We start from the raw sequence: 26,033 nt of genomic DNA on the forward strand, positions 1-26,033 counted from the left end.
CCCCAAATGCAGCGAATATCATAATATGGCTCAAACTGTCATAGAATATTCAAATCAGATGAACTTAAGAAAGAACAATGGCTAATGAATAATTTGTATAAACGCAAAAATACATTTCTACAAGATCAAATATTGAAATATCGTCACAGTCGTATTGTTACAATGGTTATGCGATATCACAGACTATTCGACCATAGATGCAGTACTTGATGTACTCGATGACGATTAAATTAATTTACAGTACACTGTCTTCACAATATTGTCTTAACACCTTCACGTACTATATATACGTAACAGTTGAATCTGTGAAAAATTAACCGTAGAGTATGTACTTTAAGTGGTTCTCTTAAATTAAGTTCTATTTGTAAACAATATAAACAAAGTTAGGTGGCCCTGTTTGTCCCTGGAGGTCAGTTACAATCTAGATTGTTTTGTCTAGGGAATAGGAACCCCCAGTATTCTACAAATAAAACGTTTGGAAATGTGAGTGCAGGGTACCTACTTTTAATAATTCACATTTGTTAGCCTAAATTATGTTTTCTTGTTCTTAAAGTTGTGTTATGCAAATTTACGAAATGTTAATTCAATTTCACGTACCAGCTTTTATAAAAATATTATAAAAAGCGAGTGCTAGCGTGAGTCTTCAATTTAAATCGCTTTAAATAACTTATTTTACCTCAGTTACCTCGCATGGAACCTACATTCAACATGAAATGATGCCACTCCTGTGGCACTTTTATAATAAATTTGTCTTTAGAGCAATTGGAGTTACTATATCAATCACCATGGCGATTACAGTTACTAGGAGTTACGAGGACCATTCCTATTGACTATGATTAGTAAAATTTGGCCATAAGCGTGTTATTTAATTTATATAACAGTTATTTATTTCTACTGATTTGGGGATATTTAAACAGGGTTTATTAAGGATACTTAATCTATCTATTTTTAGTAAGTTAACTTATTTATTATAATAATGTTAGCAATTGTGCACAATGATCAACAATGCAAGCATTTGCATACTTCCCGTGATACTCAGCAATGAAGTCAGTTTTGGTCAGTAAAACCACTGGACTCGTCTGAGAACCCCTTCTCCCATCTTTCTGAATCATTCATCCCAGAATTGGTTTTATTGATGTTTTTTTAACACGCCAGTACAGTTTGTAACTTCTACAAACGAGACTGTTTTGTATTTTGATAGTACAGACATATGACATGGTATGTACATTTTTGATATTGTTAAATGAAACCTGTCTCGATTTACAATAGTTTGCCTTTCATTTCAACTTTTTCTCACTGGCGTATAAGAAATTAAGTAGTAAAAACTGCGAATAGTCTGGCCGTCTAATCTTGAGGGGTCCATTTCACAGGAGATCGTAAAAAACTGCGTCATACAGAGTATTTTTTTAAAAGATTTGAGGAAAGGTAAATTTAGACTCAACCCATCCAATGTCGATCGCATGTTTATATAACTGTATGAATGTCTTGAAATTTTCACAACGTCTCTACGAACAAAAGGACGTCTGGACTTATTTTCAAAGCTTTGCATTCTAGGACAATGACAATCGAAGTGTGAAATACTGACCGGGATTCAATATACGGCACACATCCTGCTTGACAACTTTGTAATATGAAAACAAAACACACTATATATACGCCTGGACGCCATTTTGTTAATAAACAGCTGATAAACGTTGTGTGAAAGTATCACTCGAAATAAACAAGAATTGTGAGAACTATTTAAATTTGAACTTCCATTGTAAACCGAAAAATGCAAGTGGAAATAATGGCTAATTTGCATAACCTTTCACACAGTAAGAAGTTTGCTAATGCTCATGTTAATTAAAATAGTTGTAACAGTTCCACATTTAAACCTATTATCGTTTTGTAAAAAGTTAAATATAGTGCATAATATGGAGATCCCGCCATTACTTTTTGTCACCATGTTTACTTTTAATTATTTATGTACAGCCTTGCTAAATCTTGCTAAGCATGCAAAAAGAGAGAATGTCTGTACCTGTTTTCTATATTTTAAAATCGTCTTCTGGGTATGTACCACTATTCACAATACTGCGAAATTTTGATAGTCTATAGCCAAGACTATTTTGATAATAAAAAGCAAAAAAAAAAAAAAAAAAAAAAAACATTAAGACCTAAGTGCCCACGAACGAACGAAATCTATACCTTAAGTTATTTAATTCTTTGTGCTGAAGAGATTCAAAGTTTAAAAAATTTCTATTTACCCTATTACCACTATCTGCTAGCCCATGTAATGCTAAAGATCAATTTGTTGACGTTGTTATAAGTCACTCGCACTAGATTCAAGCAAAATATACTGTATAAATAAGATCTAAATAACATACACTTAACGTGATCTGAGCTTTTTATAAATTTTCTTAAAATAAAATTTGACCCAGCCTTGCCATCTAATAACACCATATGGCCAGAATACTGAGACGAAAACGAGAGGATTGCCACGCTTTGAACCCTTCTCTGTTCTCATGTTTTTGAAAGGAATGACATGCATTCTGTTTTAGTAGTGTGGATAAGAATGTAAAACTTCTTAGCATAACACTCGCAGATCCCAACAAGCTTTTTCAATAATTTGACAGAAGGTGAAACTAACAAAATATCATCAGCATAAAAAAATTATTAGTTATTTTACCAGCTAAATGACACCCAACACCTGCTTTTTGCAGCCTAGTACTGAGATCACCACTATAAATAGGAATTAACGTCGGCGAAAAAATACCTTCTTGTCGAACTCCATTGGTTACTTACTCTAAAGAACGCAGATATTTCTGAAGTCAAAAAGTTTGACCTCGATACAATAACTTCAAATAATTTAACGTATCAAACGCTTTTGTTGCGTTCATGAAACAACTCTGTTAAATGCTTACGTTTAAACCCAAACGGATAATCACTAGTCACGATAATTTCTTCAATTCGATTCAAATAATTTCGATAAAAGTTACTATAGCAACAGGTTATTCACTCTTGTGATATCTTCAGTTTTATCTTTAATAATTGAGACAATCATTGCATCTTCGAAATTGTCACACAGTATTTAATCAGCATATATGATATGTTCTGAGCACAGTCTGTCTTTTCCGAAACATTTATCTTTTTCAAATTTATTAACGGCTACTTTGATTTCATTATAGGTGACCGTCATATCATAACATCATGGTAATTCACGACATTCGTAGCTGATATCATATGATTGTTGTTTTGGTAATTTTTTACAGACTGAAATGAGATTCATAATGCTTTTTCCACATATTACAAATGCTTGTTTGCTTATCACAATCTCTATAGTAGATGGTATAGGGCCAACTTTGTTAGTGTAACAATGTAAGGCCTGCTTATTGCTAATGCGAGGGCACCCACATAACAGGAGGTCATTTCACAGGTTATTTCACTGCTAGAATGGGGATAGACAAGACAATAGTACTGGAAATGAAATACACATACACAAACATATCGAGTTAATACCTCTCAAAATAATTACAAGAAATAAAAGACAGAAAAATACAATGAATAAAGGCACTGAAATAGTGGATTGTTTAGAGAAGTGTGCATTGGTGATGACTCACAGTTCCAGGATGTAGAAATGAATGACAGTCAATGGCTTCTGCGACACAACAACGAAGAAATACAGGAGTCTTACTTGCAGAGAAACGCTGTTATTCTGGAGGGCACTGCTGAAATCAAGAGATCACAAAGCAGTTCATACAAGTCTCCCAAAATGGTGGTTTAAGTCTATATCATTTGCCTTACAATATTGTAGCAGAAACACAAAGGATACTAAGTTGAAAAGATAGACCCTAACTGTCCTCGGTCTTTCCAATTTATAAGCATGAATGGCCCAGAGTCAGTGATATCACCTGGGTGTCTACATGAGCCAATCAGAATGTGATCTGGGTAGTAGATGTGTCACGTAGGCAACGCAGTAGATCATAAACATCAAAGAACAGCACATCTGGTAGATTTCAATTCTCCTTCCAAAGTTGTAAACATTTGTTGTTATGTTAATCACAAACACACGTGCACATCCTGTATATTCCAACTGTTCTCCCAGAGTTTAAAACAATTATGACCTGTTAATCACCTTTATGACAGTTACAACATGGCAATACACAGCGTTGCTTCCCATGCACACTTCTATTTGCAGGGTTTGAGGTAATATGACAAAAACATATGATGCTAGCACATACTATTAACTGAATTCCAAAACTTCCATTTCCCCTGGGATAACTTATAATCAATACATATATTGGTCTAGTAGGTGGTCTTCCATTCATTACTCTCACCATAAATACATTCATAGCATTGTTATGCAAATCACGAACTGTGTCATTCCATCTTGGGATCTCGTGACATCGTTTAGCGTTGACAGTTGGCATATTATCCTTAGGCGCTACATGCAATGATTGAACAATGTCAGTATAGTAGGTCTCGATTTTCACAATTAGGATCACGACAACTCAGTACGTTATTTGGTGTATTATTGTCACACAGAGATGAGTAGTTCTAGATTAGTACCTTGTAGCTTGATGTTGAGTCGCCTCAGATCATTTCAGCATGATTTATGGAATTGCCAAATCAATGCTTGAATTGATTCAGACGTACATACTCTATATAAACGCTGAAAGGACAGTGATCCGACGACATGAAATCATTCATAATACGTATTTTCTTAAATATTGCATTGTAAGCAGAGGGTGTGATCTAACCACACAGTACTCTCATGAGCTTCGCTGTAATATGTAAACTTTTCAGTGGAAAGACCAAGGAAACATATATCCGATGTATAGAAATTTCTGTGCAAAATTTTCTAAGTACACGCCCAAATGACGATCCTAGATTTGCATTAAAATCATCCAGAATAATATCATTTGTGGCGTTGTATTTTGAACAATACAATAAATTGTTATTGCCAAAAAGTTAAAGAAAAAAAGAAAAATTATTATTCGAACAAGTCGGCAGATATGCACACACTATGAGTATATGGGGGGCTGTAATGCATAACTTGATGTTCACTGCTTGTTATATTAGATGTGTTTAATTCCTTCAAAGATCCTTTTCATTAGTAAATAACGCCCTCACCTACAATAATTATAATGAGTGGATGGTCAAAAGTTTGATGATTCGTGTGTATCTATTAGCTAAGCTTGTTGTACATACATTCAAATGAGTATAGGAACCGTTAATGTTGTAGAGTGTATTCTGAGGGGTAGTGATGTCTTGTTTTCAGGATGCAGCTTGATATTTGCTTTTTTGGTTGTTCAATTATGAATACATGTTTTGTGGAAGATGTGTTAATTGGTTGTTGGGTCATTGTTTAGACACCCTGCAGCTGTAAATAGTATGGTGCCAATCACAATTTAATATGGCGGTGTCTTCTAAAAACATGTTTATTTATTACTTTTGTAAATCCTATAATGTCGAGAATAAATGGTATGCTGAACAAGCTTTATTAATTATTGCTGGCAATATTCCAGTATGAATTGGGAGCAAACTGTGACACCACATCTAGTCCTTGTATTGTTATGCCTCTAAATTTTTAAAATGTCTTGAAACAGATTCAAATATATTCAAATATAAGGATATTGATTGTAAACTATTAAGATGAAATAGTGTTCAACAAATTAATTTGTATATGGTAACTTACTTGTAAGGAATGGTATATCACAGAAATGATGCTGCGGCTAGACACAAAGCCTTATGGATGCAAGTAATAGGTGCTGTTTCATTCAGTTTAGAGGTATTAGGCTTGTAATGAATAATTAATTCAAGGCATCACTTGATGTTCACTGCTTGTAATATTGATAAATTAATTTCAATATTTAATTTTAATTTTAACAGTAGATGTGATTTGCTGACTGGAAAATGCTATATTTCAGAAATGATGCTGCGGCTAGACTCAAAGCTTTATGTATTGAAATTATAGATGATGTTTCATTCAGTTTAGAGGTAATGCGATTTTAATGCAGAATTTTTCTAAGGCATCACATGATGTTCACTTATTGCTGCTTAATATCTGTTTTTACATATTAATACAGTTCCATAATTTCGGGCTAAAAAGAGATAATGCTATGAAGAGCATCTTTTGTTTCCATTAAAAACATAGCATCTTAGATGTCATTTCGAATATTACATTTTTACTTTGATTCAGTTTATTGTAACAGTAACAATTATTTTAATGTGTTAATGTTTACATTATTTTTCTTTTCATTCTTAGTGTTACTATTGGCATTGTATATCATATTAAAATCAGTTTGACATTCCCATATTTTTTTTAATTGAGGCTAATTCACCTCTTTTGGAGAGTTCTTATTATGTCACTAAGTGACGGTGTCTCAAAACACATACATTGTGCCACTACGCATGCGCCATTACGCATGATCCCTTTCTAATTTAGAATATGGAAACCCATACTGTAATATGAATAGAGAGACAAACGAAATGCGTGAATAGTTCAATAGAACATAAGAAGAGGACAGTAGTCAACAAAGTTGGTACCTCGCCATGACTGAGAGTGACCACCCCCAAATTTTAACCCCACTGATACCAGAGTAAACTATGTTTTTAAGCGACCTATGTTATTACTAAATTAGACATGTTTTACCCTGTGATTGATGCGTAATATCCCCCATATTACCCCAAACTGCCAAGCTAAGAGAATCCAACGCCCGTTAGAGCCTGACAGCAATATTACTACATTCAGTTAAATAAATTTGTGATTTTTTCATTTTGGGGCAATAAACTGAGGAAAATGTTATTTAAATACACACGAAAACGATACGGGATACATTTTATCAACAGCTATCATATTTTTTACAAGCATCTGCATTCCAAATGTATGTAGAGATACAGGTAGCAAGGTTACCATATAACCTCACTTGTATACATTTGAGTTTAGTCACCATGTTTTGGTCGGACACGGTCAGGCAGTATATTTATTGGTGGCATTTACGATTTGTTGAACATGTTGAAAAATTTAATTCGAATAAATAAATAAAACAGCTCATAGAGCTGTCAATCACACCACTTTGTCTGAAACCATTGAATATTCAACTGTATAAAATATTTACTACTATTCATTGACACGAATCGCAGTGTTTTCACATCTCGTATCCAATTGAATAAAGTATTGCATTATTTCATTGCGCATTACACGTTGTTGGTCCACATTTATAAACACACTGAACTAATACATACTAATTTGTCTATCATTTATAATTTTAGTTTGTACATCACATAAATCAGAGATGTATACAATACCAATTTCATAAAATTGTTTGAAAAATTTATATCTGCATTGAATGGTGATATATCGGTAATACAGTCTAAGCTCACTGGTAAGAATTCCACTGGTATGTGTTGTCATGACAATGTCCAAAAATACTAAATATTAAAATAAAACAGCTCACAGAGCCTGTCAATCACACTACTCTATGTATTATTTTATTGCACATTACAGTTCGATGTAGAATTACGTGTTCACATTTAAAAACACACTGAACTAATACATACTAATTTGTCTATCATTTGTAATTGTAGTTTGTACATCACATAAATCAGAGATGTATACAATACCAATTTCATAAAATTGTTTGAAACATATATATCTGCATTGAATGGTGATATATCGGTAATACGGTCTAAGCTCACTGGTTAAGAATTCCACTGGTATGTGTTGTCATGACGATGTACAAAAATACTAAATATCAAAATAAAACAGCTTACAGAATCTGTCAATCACACTACTCTATCTGAATCCATCGAATATTTAACTGTGTAAATTATTTACTACAATTCATTGCCACGAATCGCAGTGTTTTCACATCTCGTATCTAATCGAATAAGGTAATGTTTTATTTTAATGCACATTACATGGTCGATGTTGAATTAAAAGGCCACATTTAAAAACACGCACTAATGCATACTAATTTGTCTATCATTTATAATTGCAGCCTTTGCAGCAAGCATGCGATCTGTAATGATTTTTGCTTTATTATTCTTACTGGTCGTCAATATTACTGGTGAAAAACAGCAATTGCCAGTAAGTAGGCCGGCGTTGTTTATAATTTCCATTTAATTATGCAAAGCGATAAATTGTCTCGTTAGAAATTTTGTACTATCATTCATTGCACTATTTTGCTACCTAAATCCACATGTCTTATTTCAGTTTCCGTTCGAATACGAACACTGCGATTGCTGACCATTTACTTCAAAGGCTTGATAATACAGTATTTTTGCCTTGTAGCAATATATATATATTTATATATATATGAATGATTATAAATATAATTATTACAAACCAATTTATTATTTTCAACAGGATTTAGAAGGTGAAGCTGTCGGACAAGGTTTGATACATTCAATTTACACATTTATCAATTCTCGTTTCTTAGTTAATTAAACCCTATCTTATCCTGATTTACAATCACTTTCACTTTCAGACGTAAATGATGTTCGAGCAGATTTGCTGGTAAGTCTATAATCATAATGAAAATAATTAAACAATAATGTACTCCCTGGTGGCTCAAAATGAACGAAAGCACATTATGGAGTGCAAAATTTCCTTGAGTTCAGTATGAACCACCGGGAGTACATTATTGTTATTATTTTTTGCTTTGGCGATGCCAGTGAATTTTCACACGTTAAAACTAAGATAATTTGAATAAACGACCAAAAACATTCAACAGAATTGCGTCTACATTATGTGGGCCTTGTCACGGGCGCTTGCAACAGGATTTATGGTTAAGGGAGATAGGCTTGGGTAGGATTATATACTAGTATAGAAATAAAGACAGGGTATGAAACGTCCGCACTTGGAATCGCTGTACACCAAACGAATACGGCTGGTTTGTGAATAAACTCGCACACTACACTCACCAAAAAAGCAATCCACTTGACTATCAGACTCTTATTTATCCAATTTTGTCATACGTTTGTAATAATTTGTCTGTAAATTCGCAAAAAAATGATAATTTCTGGCGCTATCGAGCGTCGCAGCGTGAAAAACACAACTACTCCCTGACAAGCTCCGCCCATCGAACGCTCATTGGTAGAAAGGGCTCGGGTCAAAGGGTCACCCTGATTTCAAATACAATAGCGGTCACTACGAATGTAAATACGGGAGCCAAAATCCGGAAAAAATGGGCGTTTCATTTCTTATGAAAGCTGGAAGATGGCATTTTATAGTTATTGGTAGGTACTATCGCATATAACATCAACTATTTTACACCAATCTCAACGCGTTGGTAAATGCTTTTTCGAAAATTCGCTGCTTTACAGGGGGTCCCACTCTTAAAGTAGCATTTCGTCGAACACGGTCTCGCGTTTGTACCGATTGCTTTAAAGTTAAAACAACACTTGTAAAACACGTTTAAAACGCTATTACATGTATATCTTATAATGAATAGATAATCGAATATGACTGTAATCGTTAATATGAATAAATTAGAATTTATTTTTCACCATAAGTATACATCAATCTACACAGTATATACACTACAAGCTAGTTCGTCTCCTTTTACTGAAATTCTGTTTTTACATGTATATGTATATACAGGATTTTGTCAAACTTGAGAAGTGCAAATGAGAGTGATTGTATTGTGTGTGGGTCAGTTTACAAAGCGTGTTCTACGTTATTTGCGGCCACCACTGGGAGCGACAAGATTGTCAGTAAAAAGGTACATAGACTAGGACTTTGTTTGTTTAGTAATGTATAATATCATTATTTTCCGATTTCAATGGCAGATATTTTCTAGAGCTCTGAAATGTCTTGTACCAACAATATATAGGTCTAACCACACTAGACAACAGTTGGCTGTGATTGGAAATAATAAGACAGAATATATACCGAGAAGTGAAAAAAGACACGTTGAAGGTGTGTAAGGAACGTAGACAAACCGGTCACATTGTTCACGCTTACGACTGGTCACAATCACCCTCGTTACCTTAGCTTGTGTTTCCAGTCAAACTCCAATCACAACGTGACTGAGTCGTTAACGTCACTGGATTTGTTCGGCCTCTAGGGGGTACTCCCGTTGAAAAGATATACACATATGTGCCACCAGATGGGGTTCCAAATTCAGCATTTTTATATGGAAAGAGAAAATGCCATCGCATAGCCATACACAAAATAATCTGATTGTAAGGTGTCCGGTTCCTCGTGAAATTGAAATATTATGAGTTTATATTAAACTTGTATCGTCGTCATTTTTGCAAGCCTTTGTAGCTAATTTAGAAATCAATGTATTCAATCGGTTAGTATGCGTGCGCGTTGATTTGCCCATCCTTCTTCGTGCACAATTCCAATGCGAAATCACAATCGGGTATTTCGTTATTTAAACAATAATTGCAGTGGCTAATTATTATACAGTTAATTTGTAATTTATTATACGCAATTATTACTCGCAGTATATTTTTCCAAGTGATTGAGGCTTTCACAAATTTTCTTCATGGTCCCTGTCATAATAATCTGACTGTATTTCAGTCTAGTTGAGTACGATGTGTATTTTCTTTTCAGAAATATACAGAGGTATAACATGGTGCCACAATAAGGATGGATATAACGAATCACTTGATATATGTGAAATCGCAACATTAATGTTGAATAAAAGGTTCTTTCAGTCTGATATTACCAGTAACACTGTAACCTTGTGAAAGCACATTATCCGAGAGAAGCTGATTGCTATCAACATTATGTCTGTAACGTTTACCAGTGATGACTCCTTTAGTGTTAAGATAAATGACACGGCAGTTGATTTGAAACAGTATGGGTTTCCAACAGCCATGTTTTCTACAGAATATAACTTAGATATTCTAGTACTCTTCTTAGACAGGATAAAACTATGCACTGGTGTGACCAAACCATGTAATATTATTGTCACACAAAACCTATTAATTGAATCTAATCCAGTAAATAGTAAAACTGTTCAAAGTGTGCGTGATATAAAGTGTTGTCGCATATTATCACAGCCTTCTGCTTCCGATATTTGTAGTGGCTGTCAGCAAAGTTCTGCTATCAGAAAAGCTACCAGCCAAAAACTTTAGATGAGCCTAGCCCTGATAGGAAGAAATGTGTCGTTTCGGAAATTAATGTAAGGGATGTGTTAAACATAATAGCACCGAACGATGATTCAAACATGCTTTCGTTATTGACTCCAATAATCAATAGTAGTAAAGTGCAACCCAAAGAACGTAGTTGGGACAGGGCAGTAATCCAGTTTGCAATTCAACTTTGGTGCAGGAGTTCAAAGGTTACTAGGATATCATTGACAACAAGTACTTGATTCTGCCGTCCACGAGATTGTTAATGATGTATAAAAATGTCATCAATCAAAGGCCTGGATTCAACCCAGATGTGTTTAGGTGGATATACGACAATATAATAATGGATGAAATGAGCATACAAGAAGATTTGCAGCTTGAAAATAAGGGCGGCAAAAATCAATATGTCGGTGAAATTGACCTGGGCGAAGAATTCAATGACATTGACACCATTAAGCATCAACGGCGAGATGCCAGACTTGCGACGAAGCGGAGAGAGCACCAACCACTGTCAACGAAACGAGTCACCTTTTGATTATATAGGGTGATATCCCCCGGTGAGGTGAGCGAGAGTATGACCTTTGACCCGAACCCTTTCTACCAATGAGCGTTCGATGGGCGGAGCTTGTCAGGGAGTAGTTGTGTTTTTCACGCCGCGACGCTCCATAGCGCCAGAAATTATCATTTTTTGCGAATTTACAGACAAATTATTACAAACGTATGACAAAATTGGATAAATAAGAGTCTGATAGTCAAGTGGATTGCTTTTTTGGTGAGTGTAGTGTGCGAGTTTATTCACAAACCAGCCGTATTCGTTTGGTGTACAGCGATTCCAAGTGCGGACTTTTCATACCCTGTCTTTATTTCTATACTAGTATATAACCCTACCCAAGCCTATCTCCCTTAACCATAAATCCTGTTGCAAGCGCCCGTGGGCCTTGTAATCTGTATACTGTATATAACGTCAACGCGTTCATGCAACGATTCCCGTTCACATACACAAGCACAATACAGTGTGCATCGGCCATATCAACATAACACGTATACAACAAATAGACAAACTTGGAACTCCATATTCTACACGATGTTAATTTTGCGATGATCGGGGGGGGGGGTGATGTGTAGATGGGTTGAAGCTCGTAAACTAGACATCACCCTATCTTGCTTGTCGGCTGAGGCGAAAATATCCCATAGCAAGTCGGCGAGCTCAACGACAGGGAGGTCTTCAAATTGGGTGGCGTAACACGTACTCCCCAAATAGTCTGCTGTGAAGTATTTTTTTAATTTCTTGCATTTTCGAGCACATTTAACTGGGATTCGTCGACATCGATAAAACGAGCCATTGTGTTTGCCGTTGTTGAGCTACGTTTGTTTACGCGTTGGACGTCGGTACTGGGGGCTTCTCGCGAAGTTGTGATTGGCCAGACGACGATTTGCGTTTGTCGTTGTGGCGGCAATGACATTTTTCATGTAAACTAAGAAAAAATTATTATTTTGTATATAGCTCAGAGTTATTCATTTTCAGTTTTGATTTAATCGTTTTCATCCAATAATTTCTCTTATGCCCGTCTATTTATTTGTTTTTCGAACATTTTATTCTATACATGGTACAAAGCATTCACTCAATAATGCAATACATTATCGCGAATAATCTGTGGCAATGACGTCATAACATTTGCTGGTATTGACAATGCTATAATATAATTAATAATAATTATAATATATTTACTTACTACTTCATAATTTACTTTGTGTATATTTTCCACACATCAGAATGTATTTACATTATAACGCGCAGAAGTAATATTCATTTCATTGAGTAATGCATCTGTGTTTCTCTCTTAGAATGACGTGACACGGGCAGAAAATGTTGAGGACCTGAGTAAGTAGTTTACCGACCATTTGTTAGAAATATCAGGAGTAAAACCTCTTTCTCTCGGGTTCTCCACACTTGTCAGGGGGGAACTCGTCTCGTCTCTCTATCTCGTCCCCTTGAGGTACGGGATCGGGAAAGTCACTTATACTTTACAGTCAAATAAGACACACACAACGAAATACGTTTCAGCTCTCGTCTTAGTCGGTCAATCGAGCACTCTACCAGACACAGCGCCCTGGGGAAAAGTCCCCAAGACTCTCACAAGGCTGAACCAAGACTCGCCCAAGACTGGACTGCGTCAAGGCTCGCCCCAAGACTCTCTCGGACTCGACTCGACTGCCCAGGACTGCACTCGACTGCGTCTATCGTGGAGTATTCGCCAAGACCAACTCAAACTCTCTTTATTCATTTTCAAAACTCTAACCAATTACAAAACAGTAAAAAGACTCTAGGGCGTAACCTTCAATCATAAAGCCAATCACACTAAGCACTGAATACGTCATATCTTTTGATTAATCGTTCACTACATTAATAACTACGGATGTCAGAATAGCGACGGTATCTTGTAATTAGTTCCAAATCACTGAGCCAAGTTCCGTCCAAAACTTCAAATAGACCTAAACGATGACAGACATAACACAGCAATTCAGCTAATAATCAGTTAATTAAGTCGGTCAACAGATACGCGAAAACAAATTCATGACAGAAAACGAATCAATTATAAAATGTTGCATTTTGAAATATCAGGTAGTCATGTAATATGTATTTTAACACACTTATTTCAACACATACTAACCTTCAACTAAAATGCTGAAGTTGAGTTGGGTTTATTCATTTAATATTTGCCTATTAACTGGACATGTTGATCGGCAAATTTGATTTTGATTCGAAATCGTGTTATTTTTACTTCATTAATTTAAAAAAAATGGTTAGCTTTATCAACATAGTCCCAATGGTTATGGTAGATATATTCTGTATATGATATAGATATATGTAGTATTGGTGGCATACTAAACATATTTAATGATTTTTAGACATTTGTTCTTTTATGGAAACCTGATATTTCAGTGGCTTGTCCAAGAATCCATGTCATAGTTGCAAATGTTTTGTGAGTGGTTGTTATTTTTGCATTGCTTGTTATAGTTCCTGCCTACATTGTTTTGTCCTGCTTAATTTTCGATATCAGGTGTTATTATGGTGTTTTATTGACTAGTGCCAACTAAGCATTCATGGTATGAGGGTGAAATAAAAACAAATAGGAAATAAATTCACTTAATAACTGTCTTGTTGTGTACAACGTGTATGTATGTGATTTTCTTTATGAATACATGGTTAAAAGTTTTGTCAACTTGTGTTTTCTAGGTCAACCCATGGGCTGGTAAAAAGGAAATAAACAACGAATGGGCCAGTCTATCTCCTGTTAGAAGATATCACCAGTGAACTAGTCAAAGATAATATCATAGTGTGTTATGTGTTTCTATTTAGTAATAATTTAATTATGAGATCAATTGAATAAACCCTATGAACATTGACAAACACATGCTAAGTAAAATATCATCAAAGGTATATTTTTGCTTGTATTAGTATTGTAACATTAAATTCGAGAACGACTTTTGTGGGAGGTTATCTTCAAATAATAGACGTCTCTGGTGGCGTGCTTATCTTATAAGTTTTTTCCCTTAAGTACGTTCGCTGTCACGGGGTGGGGATCGATTGGTGAAAGTATATCACAACAACTGAGGCAATGCATTGACGGAAATATACGGGATTGGTTATCTAAATTTTAGAATTTGTTTTATTTGGGAAGGTGCTTCTATAAAAATTAAAACAGATATATATATATAGTTTATAGTGTAGTTCTATTCTGTGTTCTCCTGATCTGATTCAACAAAAAATGCGCTCTGTCTGGTTTTCACTTTAAGCCGATCTCCCCCGCGGTCTGCATCACAACATCTCTGCATCTCCCCGGTCTGTGTGGTTGCGTCTCGATGTTCCACCTCCACAGCATAGTCTCTACTATCTCGGCATCTACATCCGATTCCGAGTCTGGCTGTGCCTGTCAGGTTATAGTTTTATTTCTTCTCCTTCACATGTGTTCTTATATGCTTGTTTCATCACGTCTTTATATTTTCTTTCCAATTAATACCGGATGCTCCCTCGGCGCGTTATTTCTTTCTTTTTTCACCCTCCGACACTGGAAACATTCTGCAACCATCCCAGAGTGGTCTTAATTCGGGAAATAGTATAATTGTGCAGTTTCTTGGTATCAGCCATTGTCACCCCTATCGACGATGCAGCTGGTTTCCTCACGTTTCGTTTACTATACGCATTCTCGTTTGGTGATGTACGTATCGCCTTCACGCATGGTGCTGCGTCACGCGGTCTTTCAATCGCCCCTCCGACCTGAAGACAGCATCACATTTCACACATTACTCGCTATTTTGGGTACACTGCCTGTCAGCAAATTGTTTAATTGTTTATGTATGGTGAAAAATGTATTTTATAAACAACATCTGAGTTTAAAACAAAAAAAATGGTTGTTATAGAAAATGTATGGGTTTGACTATTCTCATGTCATTTCTACTGTACTATTTCCCATCTTCAGTTTTGTGTGAATGAAGTAGAATTCCGTATCCTATTCCTAAAGGACATTATCGATATGGGAATGTATAAATCTCAATCAGACTGATCCACTTTAATGTATTTGGCAATTAAATCTATCAACGTTTTGTTATAACGCTCAATACAACCATCAGATTTTGCGAGTCACTAGCACATTTATGCAAATAACCTAGATTCACAATGTCATCCTTGCTCATAGTGTATTTCTTTAGGAACACCATCACGTTAAATAAACTGTGTTACCAATGTATGTGTCACGGTGACTTGGTTGCTTCTTCAGTTAGGAGCCCAAACGCCTCTATCCATTGAGTAAAATAATCTCCAACCACCAAGTTAACTTTATTCCCATTTGGGGTCTCTGGCAACGGTCCCATTATATTAAGGACAATTCTTTTCATTGGGCCTCATACCTTATTCCGCTGCAGTGGTGCTCTATGTGACTACGGTAAAACACTATGATTTGAACAGTACGCTGTTTAAACTATAATTGCACATCAGTCCCCAGATTATGTCAATGATATTACTGCTTTACTCTTTCTCTGCAGTCCCGATCATGTGTCCTGCAGTTACACCATTATGCAAACCTTGCAAAACCATGTGTTTCTGTTAGTTTTAGTGTTTTACAAGTTGGCGGTTATTTCATGTTTGGAATGTTTTAACATGATGTCGTTTGCACAAGAACCTTCTAGAATTGACCGATGACCTGTACATGTTCCGAGTAACACTACGCTTATTTAACGCCAATTTACGAAATATTTATCCACATTTTCGAACTTTTAACTATGGGACACGTCATGAATCTATCAACTTTACAATCGCTTTTCACAACTTTGTAAGCAGTTTGTCGTCGATTTTTCGGTTTTCTGTTGTGATAATCTGCTAATATATGCCGTATTTTCGAGACGGTTATTTATTGTTTTCGACATTTAACTGCGGGGTTGTCATGACAATGACTTAGGTTAAATATACAAGCTACTCAGCCGTCATTACAATCGCTTTTTCCAACTTCGCACGTTGTTTTCTAACATTTTACGTTCAGCTCACGTGAACATCCGCTAATATAGGATGCTTTCAACTGCCTTTTATTAAATTTATCGACTTTAGAACTGTGCGGTTCTATAGGCCAACAACTTAGCTCATATATACATATACATACACCAATCGTGCACTCACTTTGCACAACTTTGCACAGTGCGTTAATTGCTTAAATCTCAGTAGATGCCGACGGCATCAACAATTTGTTTCTTTGAAGATTATATAGGATTAGAAAACTTTCCATTAACTCAAAAAATTCAAAAAATTCTACGACTATCTACGATAAATGATTGACATAACAGTAACAACAAATGCAGGAACGTTTCTACCTATTTTTTCCATGTGTATGTTGAAGCAAGAAGAAACAAAATCCAACACCTTGTTTACTGAGGGAGTCTCCAATGCAAATACTAACCACGCCTTATTTTGCTTTACTATAAACAATGGTCGATAACCTAACCACATACGTGCATGAGTTATCCGAAATTTAGTCGAATTAGCGGCTGTTTCATGTTTTGGACTGTTTAACAATGGTATCGCATGCATAAGCACCATCTAGAATTGACCTATAACCTCTACATGTTCCGAGTAACACTACGCTAATTTAAAGCCGACTTACGAAATATTTATTCACATTTCGAACCTTTAACTATGGGACATGTTAATATGATATCACAGGTAACACTCGCAAATGAATCTATCAAATTTGCAATCGCTTTTCACAACTTTGTAAGCAGTTTGTCGTCGATTTTTTTGGTTTGCCGTTGTGATAATCTGCTACCATATTAGGCATTTTCGAGACGGTTATTCATTGTTTTCGTCATTTTACTGCGGGGTTGTCATGACAATGACTAAGGTTAAATATACAAGCAACTCCTCCGCCATTCAATCACTTTTTACAGCTTTGCACATCGTTTACTATATATGCAATCATATATGCAATTACATCTACCAACCTTGAAGACACTTTGCACAACTTTGCAGAAAGCGTTAATAAGATAAATCTCAGTACGTACCGACGGCATCAACAATCAACAACACCTAGTTTATTCAGGGAGTCTCCCATGCAAGTACTAACCACGCGTGACTGAGCTTTACTTTGAACAATGGTCGATCACCTAACCACACAGCTGCATTGAGTGAACGTCTAGAAAATGCCTCATATATAAGCAGATTATCACAACAGCAAACCGAACAATCGACGAGTAGCAACGGATCTAGACAAAGTGAGGGCCATAAAGTGAGGTCAATGCTAAAGTGCGTGAGAAATGTATGGGGTTTCTTGGGGATGGCGTTCAACTATCATCATCATGTAGAAGGATTTGCCAAGATAGCAGCATAGAGTAACAGAGTGTTTGACAAAGGAATCAAAGTATGATATTGCTTTTCAAGAATTAAAGAAGTGTCTGATGTCCACTCCGAAACTAGCGTATCCACAAAAAATGAGGAATATGTGTTGAATATGAATGAAAGTGCAACTGGTATTGGTGCTGTCATATCACAGGTCCAGGATGGAAAGGAAAGGGTGATAGCACATGGCAGAATGTTGCTTAGTAAAGCGGAATGGAACAATTGCATCAGAACGAAAAGAAATACGGGCATTGGTGAATTTTGTTAGATGCTACAGGCAGTAACTGTACAGTAGGCAATTCACCATCATGACTGATCATACAGCTCTAAGCTGGTTGTTGAGTTTTAAGTGTGCAGAAGGTCAACTCGACAGGTAGGTTGAAATCTTAGAGGTAATACACAGGACATGGGAAATCTACGTTATGAGAATACCATGTAAGCAATGTGGTTGGGTTGGCAGGAGAAACATGGCGCTGTGACTTCCAGGGCCGAGAGTGTGCAGGGAATTGCATGATATTCCCACTTGAATGAGGGACACAAAAATGTGAATATAGAATCAGGAATGGAAACAATGAATAGTAGATACCGGGAAGATGGACAAGAAAATGGTGACCCAGGCACGAGCTGTCAGCATTCACCCAGGAGAGAGGGAGAGTAAAACAGAAATATCAATGAAATAATTGTGGACTGATATGCAGTTATAGTGCCAATAGCGTACTGTTTGTGCAAAACATAGTGTTTTACCCCGGAGGCATTGATCACCACTGCAGCAGTATAAGGTAGGAGCCCCACTGAAAAGAATTGTCCTTGATATAATGGGACCATTGCCAGTGACTCCTCGGAGGAATAAAGTTATCTTGGTGGTTGGTGATTATTTTACTTAATGGACGTTCGGGCTTCCAAGAGAAGAAGCAACCAAGTCACCGTGACACATACATTGGTAACACAGTTTATATTCACATGATGGTGTTCCTAGAGAAATACACTCTGATCAAGAACGAAATTGTTAAACTAGGTTATTTGTATTATCTATGTGTTAGCATAGTGATTAGAAATGACTCACAAAATATAATGGTTATATTGAGCGTTATAACATAACTTTGATAGATTTAATTGGAAAATATATTAAGGTAGTCAGTCTGATTGGGATTACTATATTTCGAAAATATCCTATAGGAAAGGAATATAGGAATCTACCTCATTTACACAAAACTTGCTGATGCTGGGAAAGGCGATTACACTTCCTAATGACATGGCGAAACGCATGTACCTGGGGGCGAAGAGATAATATCAGATTATGTGGAAAAAGAGCTGAACAATATTTTGCAATGGATACATGTTAAATTTCAAGATAGTGCAACACACCTGAAATGACAGTATGGACCCTTCATAATAGTCGAAAAACCGTCGTATGTTGTTTAAAACTACATTTTTGATAACATAAAAAAATAAACAATTTGCTGACAGACAGTGAACCCAAAATAGCGGGAAATGTGTGAAATGTGATCCTGACTTCAGGTCGGAAAGACAAGTGAAAGACCGCGTGACGTGGCACCATGAAATAATAACAACCGTGAAGGCGATACAGACATTACTGAACGAGAATACATATAGTAAACGAAACGTGAGAAAACCAACTGCATCGTCGATAGGAGTGGCAACGGCTGATACCAAGAAACTGCACAATTATACTATTTCCCGAATCAAGACCTCTCTGGCATGGTTGCAGAATGTCCCCAGTGTCAGAGGGTGAATGAAGAAAAGGATGGAGAAGAAATAGCGTCGCCGAGGGAGCACCCGTTGATTAATTGGAAAAGATATGGACGTGATGAAACAAGCATATGAGAACGCATGTAAAGGAGAAGAAATAAAACCAGAACCTGACAAGCACAGCCAGACACGGAGTCGGACCCAGACGCGGTGTAGGTAGAGACTATGCAGTGGGGGTGGAACATCGGGATGCAACCACACAAACCGGGGAGATGCAGAGATGTTGTGATGAAGACCATAGGGGAGATCGGCTTAAAGTGAAAACTAGACAGAGTACATTTTTGTTGAATCGGATGAGGAGAACACAGAATAGGACTGCACTATAAAATGTAAGTGAACAAATTAGTATGGGAAATCCGCACTGCCCTGAAAAATTGTACTATTTAACTATATGTATATGATTTATATATATCAATAATTTTAATATAAAAAAGTACATTTTTCTTAATAGTGATGCCTGTATATATATATATATATATATATATATACATTTTAATTTTGTGTAACTGAACTTCTACTTGTGCGTGATGGATACACAAAAGTAGTATTTATTTTTCTATATTTCTCTATGTTTGTTGTATTCATTTGTTGTAATGATTGTATCATTATTTTATTTGTTGTCAGACATATCTCAAACCACATTCCTACTGCTGAGCTGCAGACCAGCATTGTATGTTTGGGGGAATGGATAAATAAATGGCAGCCAGCGATACTCTTTATCTTTTCATTTGAGATAATACGCTTCAGATATTAATTACCACCCAATGTATAACGAATTTCAATTCCTGACGATAATCTTTGTCTGTTTAAAATGCTATGTGATTAACCCTAATGTAATCAATTAGGAATGATGGGGCATACATTTTAAAGTAAGTACTTTTAGAACACAGAGACTTTGGTGTGTGAATGGAAAGCACACATATTTAGATACTTAGCAACAACCAATTGCACAAGTACAGTCACTGGTTTTAGTTGTAGCATATCAATATTATTCGAACAGTTGCATGGTGATTGTGGTTGGAATGTGCTGAGGCAAGTGCTGTTAGCGATGAAAACAAATATGATTTCATTGAGCTTAGGCCCCTATTTTAAATTGGTAGAGCTTGAATAAAAAGTGGTTAATTGCACTGAATTAGCATTCTCTATACACTGATTTGACCGCTATTTCTAGACAACCAATCCGGTATATTTCCGTCCCTGCATTGCCTCAGTTGTGGTGATAAAGATTTCACCAATTGATCCCCACCCCTTGAGAGCGGACGAACTGAAAGGGAGAAGACTTATACGATAAGCAGGCAATCAGAGACGTCTATTATTGAACCTACAATGAAGATACACTCATAGCTCCTGAATTCGGAGTTGCCCCACAAAGCCCCTTCCCGAATTATATGTCAGAATACTAATACATGCACAAATGTACTTTTGATGATATTTTGGTTAATGTTATAAGAAAATATGCACTAAGCTTGTGCTTTTCAATGTTCATGTGATTTATTTATTGATCTCATAATTAACATTATTACTATGATATTATCTTTGATTATTTTACTGGAGATGACTTCCAACAGGAGATAGGCTGGTCCATTCGTTGTTTATTTTATTTTTACCTGCCTGTTATGTATTCATAAAGAAAATCACATATGTACATGTTGTACACATCAAGAGAATTATTGAGTGAATTCATTCCAATTTGTTTGTATTTCATCCTCGTAACATGAATCGTTCATTTATCAAACAATATCTATTGTGAATTTACATGTAGTGAATCTCTCGACTAATCACATTTGTTTTGCATGGCCAAGTATCCATTATGTCTTTACACCGATTAGTTTGATTATTCTGCAGCCAACATGTGTCCTTTATTGTTTATATTAAGTAATACAAAATATAATAATTATGCAATGTATCCAGCGTCTCAATATTGTACGAGTTGATGAGAATTGTGAAGGCAATATTGGTCTGGTTATAAATAGGTGAAAGCCAATGCTTACTGACATACTATGCACACTAGACACTAAAACCACCATAATAACACCTGATTAAGCAGGAAAAAACAATGAGTACAACAACTTTAACTAACAGGCAATGCAAAAGCAACAACCACCCACAAAATATTTGTAACTATGACACATGGATTCTTTGCCAAGCCCCTGAAAAATAAAGTTTACACAAGTGAACAAATTTATAAAAAAATAATAGATCCGTTTAGTATGCCACCAATTCCGCATAACAAAATATATCTTCCATAAGCATTATTATGTTAAATAAGCTAGCATTTTGTTTTTAAATTAATGACGTACAAATCACATGATTTCGAATCGGCCAATCAAACACGTCCAGTGAACATACCAATAATTAAAGAATAAACCAAACTCAACTTCAACATTATTGCTGAAACGAGATTTATAATCAATAGTTATTTGTGTTGTGTTGAAATAAGTGTGTTAAAATATATATCATATGCCTTTTATGCCAACATAAAACACTGTATCATTGATTCTTTTTCCCAACAAATGGTCGGCGAACTACTTACTCAGGTCATCAAAATGTTCTTCCTGTGTCACGTCATCCTATGAGAGAAACACAGATGCATTACACAATAGGATGAATATTAATTTAGCGCTTTATTACGTAAATATATTCCGAAGTGTGGAAAATACACACAAAGTAAATTATGAAGTAGTAAGTCAATATAATATTATTACTATTATTTCCTATCATTGTGATTATTGACTTACCGGCAAATTAGGTGCTCGGAAATCATTTACATCTGAAAGTGAAAGTCATTGTAGATCAGGATAAGTGAAATGTTTAATTAAATTAGAAACAAGAATTGATAAATTTATAAATTGAATGTATCAAACCTTGTCCGACAGCTTCACCTTCTAAATCCTGTTGAAAATAATAAATTGGTTTGTAATAATTATATTTATAATCATTCATAGATACAAATATATATATATATATATATATATATATATATATATTGCCACAAGAAAACAATACTGTATTATCAAGCCTTTGAAGTAAACGATCAGCAATTGCAGTGTTCGTATTCGAACGGAAACCCGTTACATGAATTGAATGAAGAAATGTTGATTTAGACCATAAAGTAGTGCAATAAATGTTAGTTCAAAATTTCTAACTTGACATTTTGTTGCCTCGCATAATGCAATGGAAATTATAGGCAACGTAAGTCTACTTACTGACAATTGCTGTTCTTCACCACTAATATTGGTGACCAGTAAGAATAATAAAGCAAAAATCATTACAGATCGCATGCTTGCTGTAAAGGCTGCAATTATAAATGATAGAACAATTAGTAAACAATAGTTCTATGTGTCTTCAAACGTGGACACGTCATTCAACAACGATCGTGTAATGTGCAATAAAATTATACATCCACTTCGATTCGTATCAATGGTTTGTAGTAAATAATGCATACAGTTAATTATTCGATGGTTTCAGGCGGACTGGTGTGGTTGACTGGGTCTATGAACTTTTTTATTTGTTCATTTAGTATTTTTGTATATTGTCATGACAACACATACTAGTGGCATTCTTAACCAGGAAGCTTACACTGTATAATTGAGTTGTTATATAATCGGGTGAAAATGTGTACAAGTCCTGGGTGAATTCCAATCAATTTCCTAACACGTTCAACAAATATATCGGAACATAACATCGTGAAATATCAGTAAGAGTTGAATAATAGGAGAGGTCAGACACAGGCATGGCGAGGTACCAACTTTTTCGACTACTATCCTCTTCGCTTTGCTTTTTTTATTTGATTATTCACGCATTTCGTTTGTCTACGTCCATTCATATTACAGTCTTGATTTGCTGAATTAAAAAGGGATCATGCGTAATGACGCATGCGCGGTTGCACAATGTATGTATTTTGAGACACCGTCACATAGTGACATATTAAGAACTCCTCGAAGTAGGTGAATTGGCCTCAATTAAAAACAATATGGGAATGTCAAACTGATTTCAATATGGACGTTTGTAAAATGATAATTGTAACACTAAGAATAAAAAATTGAATAATTAAACTGAATCAAATTATATATGAAAATTATACATTTTTAACCCGAAATTTATGACACCGTATTGATTTGTAAAAAAAAAGAAATATGCGACAATAAGTGATTTAAAATATTCAAATATATGTAATCGTTGAAAGTTCTTGTAATTGAAGGACTATAATTCACTGATCCAGGGAATGTGATGTGAACGTAAATTGCGCTTTCTACAAATGCCTCGTTGCAGTATGGACAGGCTTAAAACATTCAATCAAAAATTCGATGACATGTTTTACATAATTCTACGAGCCTTTGCACAGACCGTCCTTGCTACCGAGTACATTTCTTCGATTATAAGCAGGCTCGGATTCATTTACAATATACGTGTCTAGAAGCCCCGACTAAGCGCCTTCTGTAAACTAACATTAAGTGGGTAATAATCAAAAGACTGTCGATTTTAAAAAACATCCATATCTTTTATCATTATTTGCAAATTCCGAAATATTCAAGCGTCTACCATTTTAAAATATTATTTGTGTTTGTGCCGAACGGTGGAATACGCGTGAACTAGCTGCGAAAGCAGCGTATCGGGTTTATTTTTCTTATAAACACCTATTTAGCTGCATGTATGAACTGTGAAAATATGTACTGTCAATAAAACAACTCTTGAACTATTCGAGTTACTCTAACCTGACAATAATTGGCAAACTAAATAATATCACGTCATTGGTAATGTCCGAATTCACACATACTTTCAATTTCATAGCTGTATCTAATTCCACTCTACTGATAATTTCTTTTTAACTTCCCGATGAATGGTTCTTATATGATTTCACGAAAGACAGCAGTGAGCAATATACTAAGTATTTATACAGTGCGAAAGGCAAATTGGTTATGAGATATTTCGACAAAAATAACACCCATGGAACACCCATGGAACATATTTTTAACAGCTATCTTGACTCAGTTGGTGTGATGCGCTTTTATTCTGTTGTCGATTATATAATTGACACTCATTTTTCGCCGAACACGTGTCGAAGGCTTGGTCAGAAATTATAGGTAATGAATTAATGACAGTGGAATTATTTAAAATAAGCGATATATTAACATTCAAGGCAGATATGTATTTTTCAAAAAAATTTATGATATTGGTATTACTGATGTATATGATGTAAATAATACAATTATAAATTAGTATGCATTAGTTCAGTGTGTGTTTAAATGTGGCCCAACAACGTGTAATGTGCAATGAAGTAATACATTACCCAATTCAATTGGATACGAGATGTGAAAACACTGCGATCCGTGTCAAAAAATGGTAGTAAATAATTCGATGGTTTCAGGCAGAGTGGTGTGATTGACAGGGTGTATGAGCTCTTTTATTTTTATATTTAGTAATTTTGTATATTGTCATGACAACACCTACCAGTGGAACGTTTAACAAGTGAGCTTAGACTGTTTACTTGATGAGTGATTGTATAATCAGGTACAAATGTTGACTAGTCCTGGGTGAATTCGAATCAATTTCTCAACACTTTCAACAAATATATCGGAACAAAACATTGTGAAATATTAGTGAGAGTTAAACATCGGGAGAGGGCAGACTCAGGCATGGCGAGGTACCAACTTTTTTGACTACTATCCTCTTCGCTTATTTTATTTGATTATTCACACAATTCGTGTGTCTATGTCCATTCATATTACAGTCTTGATTTGAGCAATATACTAAGTAAATATACAGTACGAAAGGCAAATTGGGTTATGAGATATTTCGACAAAAAATAACACCCATGGAACACATTTTTAAAAGCTATCTTGCGTCAGTTGGTGGGGTACGCTTTTATTCTGTTGTTAATTATGTAATTGACACTCATTTTTCCCCGAACACGTGTCAAAGGCTTGGTCAGAAATTATAAGTAACGAATTATTTAAAATAAGCGATATATTAACATTCAAGGCAGATATGTATTTTTCAAAGAAATTTATGATATTGGTATGTATATGATGTATATGATGTTAATAATAAAATTATAAATTAGTATGCATTAGTTCAGTGTGTGTTTAAATGTGGACCAACGTCGTGTAATGTGCAGTGAAATGATACATTACCTTATTCAATTGGATACGAAATGTGAAAACACTGCGAACCGTGTCAAAGAATGGTCGTAAATAATTTATACAGTTAAATATTCGATGGTTTCAAGCAGAGTGGTGTGATTGACAGGTTGTATGAGCTGCTTTATTTTTTTATTTAGTCATTTTGTATACTGTCATGACAACACATACCA

General features: G+C 35.3%; 2 long non-coding RNA genes across 2 annotated transcripts; one reads left to right on the forward strand and one right to left on the reverse strand.

Annotated features, from left to right (window-relative positions):
- The first annotated feature begins 7,774 nt into the window (after window positions 1-7,774).
- LOC102802992 (uncharacterized) lies at window positions 7,775-14,787 on the forward strand. Its single transcript, XR_438560.3, has 6 exons — window positions 7,775-7,872; window positions 7,980-8,068; window positions 8,348-8,375; window positions 8,469-8,497; window positions 12,913-12,949; window positions 14,306-14,787. It is a non-coding gene; the product is annotated as an uncharacterized LOC102802992 (long non-coding RNA).
- A 6,405-nt stretch (window positions 14,788-21,192) lies between these two features.
- LOC144363053 (uncharacterized) lies at window positions 21,193-25,945 on the reverse strand. The gene is made up of 6 exons (XR_014931075.1): window positions 25,855-25,945; window positions 22,927-23,015; window positions 22,585-22,612; window positions 22,459-22,490; window positions 22,254-22,290; window positions 21,193-22,111 (listed from the first exon to the last, which is right to left on the reverse strand). It is a non-coding gene; the product is annotated as an uncharacterized LOC144363053 (long non-coding RNA).
- Window positions 25,946-26,033: the final 88 nt, after the last annotated feature.

This window comes from Saccoglossus kowalevskii, chromosome 12, assembly GCF_978046115.1.
Source record: "Saccoglossus kowalevskii chromosome 12, keSacKowa6.1, whole genome shotgun sequence".
NCBI classification, from domain to species: Eukaryota; Metazoa; Hemichordata; class Enteropneusta; family Harrimaniidae; genus Saccoglossus; species Saccoglossus kowalevskii.